Genomic DNA, 3,393 nt, shown 5'->3' on the forward strand with positions numbered 1-3,393 from the left:
ATGATAGTATGCTGATTTAGTTACTGCGTTGACATGACTACTGAAACTAAGGTCTGTCTCCAGAATCACCCCAAGATTTCTGACTTGATTTTTAGTTGTTTGACCCCTAGAGTCAAGGTATGCATTCACCTTGAGAACTTCATCTTTGTTTCCAAATGCAATGACTACATTGGCAGAGGGAGTCAATGGGGCTGTAGTCATTTGGAGATAAGGCTAGGTAAATCTGGGTATCATCAGCATAGCTGTGATAGGCAATTTGGTTCTTCCTCATTATCTGACTTAGTGGGAGCATATACAGGCTAAACAAGAGCGGTGCAAGAATTGAGCCTTGTGGGACTCCACATGTCATGGCCATCCACTTAGACTTATGCTCTCCTATGCGTAAAGGAGCAACTGTATCTAAAGTGCTAGAAAAGAGAGAGTCCATAGTTTCTGTTAAATCATCAGTCAAATCAAGTTTTTCTGTGCTGTTGGATATGCTGAGGAATTGAGATAGATCAGGAAGATTACTTACAAAGCAGTCTTTTGTGGTAGAGGTGATGGTTCTACCATACTTGTAACAAGGTGTAGAATTTACAGTTTTAGCTATGTGGAGTTTACACAAGACTAGATAATGATCCGAGATATCATCGCTTTGCTGCAGAATTTCAACACCACTAACATCAATTCCATGTGACAGTATTAAATCTAGAGTATGATTTCGACAATGACTAGGTCCGGAAACGTGTTGTCTAACCCCAATAGAGTTCAGAATGTCTATGATTGCTGATCCTAATGCAACTTTTTAATTATCGACATGGATATTAAAATCGCCAACAATTAAGACTTTATCTGCAGCCAGTACTAACTCAGATAGAAAATCAGCAAATTCTTTAATAAAGTCTGTGTGGTGCCCTGGTGGCCTGTATACAGTAGCCAGTACAAACATCACAGGGGATTTATCACTAACACGTGTTTCTCTAGATAATGTTATATGCAGCACCATAACTTCAAACGAGTTATACTTAAAGCCTGCCCTCCGAGAAATACTGAGAATATTGCTATAAATTGTAGCAACACCTCCCCCTTTACCTTTTGGACGTGGCTCATTTTTATAGCAGTAATCTTGGGGGGTGAACTCATTTAAAGTAATGTATTCATCTGGTTTTAGCCATGTTTCTGTCAAACAGAGCAAATCTAGATTATTATCATTGACCAAATCATTTACAAAAAGTACTTTTGTAGAAAGGGACCTGTATTCAGTAAGCCGAGCTTTATCAATTGTTTCTCTGTATTGTAAACATTTTTTATTTGTTGAACATCAATTAAATTGTTACTCTTAATTTGGTTTGGACGTTTTCTGTATTTTCTAGTTCGGGGAACAGACACAGTCTCTATAGTGTGATATCTGGGTGAAGGAGTCTCTATGTGCTGAGAATTAACTGACTTCTGTGACGTGAGGCGGCTAGCAGACAGTCGGTTTAGCCAGTCTGTCTGCTTCCTGACCTGGGCCCCAGTTAGTAAAGTACGAACTGAACTCTAAGACTATGTGTCATATTTCTATAGAGAAGAGCGGCCCCACCCCAGGAGGGATGAACACCATCTCTTTTCAACAGGTCAGGTCTGCCCCAAAAACTCGTCCAATTGTCTATAAAGTCTATGTTATTCTGTGGGCACCACTTAGACATCCAGCCATTGAGTGACAACAGTCTGCTATGAATCTCATCGCTGCGGTAAGCAGGGAGGGGACCAGAGCATATTACAGTGTCTGACATCGTACTTGCAAGTTCACACAACTCTTTAACATTATTTTTAGTGATCTCTGACTGGCAAAGTCAAACATTATTAGCACCGACGTGGATAACAATCTTATTGAATTTACGTTTAGCATTAGCCAGCACTTTTAAATTGGCCAAGATGTCAGGCGCTCTGGCTCCCGGTAAACAATGGACTATGGTGGCTGGTGTCTCTATTTTCACGTTCCGTACAATAGAATCTCCAATAACAAGAGCACTTTCATCAGGTTTCTCAGTGGGTGCCTCACTGAGTGGGGAGAACCTGTTTGATGTTCTGATCGGAACGGAAGAGCAGTGTTTTGACCCGTGACTAGGCCGCCTCACAGTCACCCAGTTGCCCTGCTGCACAGGCTCAACCGGAACTGAACAATGTACAGGACTCCCTGAACTAGTCGCATCCAAAGCAGTATCTACAGCCCTCACATTCTTACTGTCCTCAACTAAAGTTTGGATGCATATCTCTAATTCTGAAACCTTCTCTGTCAGCCTAACTATTTCCCTGCATTTATTACATGTGAATCCCTCATCGCCTACAGAGAGAGATTAACTGTATATGTGACATGAAGTGCAAACAACAATAGCAAGAGAAGAAGCCATTACTCACCGTGACTGATGAATGATACCAACTTAACTTACCACTTACCACTGTTGTTTGATGAACTCGTGAAAAACGGAGTGAGAGAGAAATGAAAACGGAGCGAGAAAAAAGAAAACAATAATAGGCGCGAATAGAAAAGCGAGTAACAAGCTAGCCAGCTGATGCGCTGCACTCGCGGTTTTAAAAAGCGAACGATCAAATTAGTTAGATTAGTTTGATAGATAATACCAGAAATATGGTGGGGAATAAATTATATATTATCCCCTTAAACAACAGAGAGTGAAAGTAAGGTAAAGAGTAAATAAAAAAGCGGAGCTACAAACGCAAACCTCTCAGCAGCACAACAGACAGGAACAGACTGAAGCAATCGATCAGATCCGTTAACTCAATAATCCAGCCTTGTGTCTGATTATGTCATTTGGTTCACCTGTGTCTTGTCAATTCTCCTCATTTGCCAATGTATTTAAGTTCCTGTCTGTTCATTGTGTTTTGGTTGGGTCTTTTATGTCTAATCTTGTGTGTTTCTACCTACCTGTCTAGATATTACCCTTGTGGATTATTAAAGCCTGTTTATGTCTTCGTGTCCATTCATCAACACATACATACATACATTTGTATATAGGCCTATATATATATATATATATATATATATATATATGTGTTTGTTTGTTTTTTTGGAGGGGGTGGGGGTGCCATCAGCAAACCAGCATTGTCATGATGTAATTTTCCTGCTACTTCATAGTTCAGACTTCAAATTGCATCCATTGAATGCAAGCCATTGAGATTAATGAAAAGGTTAATGGACTTTTTTCTCTGGGTATTATAAACCTTTTTGTGTTTATGCTTAAAGAAATTGCCAATGGGGTAAGAAAAATAAACTTTATTCAAGACATATTCTCTAAAAATAATTGATAAATTTATCTTGATTTAAGCATGTTTTGATATTGAATAGATACTGATAAAGAAAATGATTTTAGCTGTCTTTGATACTACAAGGTGTGATAAGAGAAAGGAACAGCT

This window comes from Barbus barbus (assembly GCF_936440315.1).
Source record: "Barbus barbus genome assembly, chromosome: 24".
NCBI lineage: Eukaryota > Metazoa > Chordata > Actinopteri > Cypriniformes > Cyprinidae > Barbus > Barbus barbus.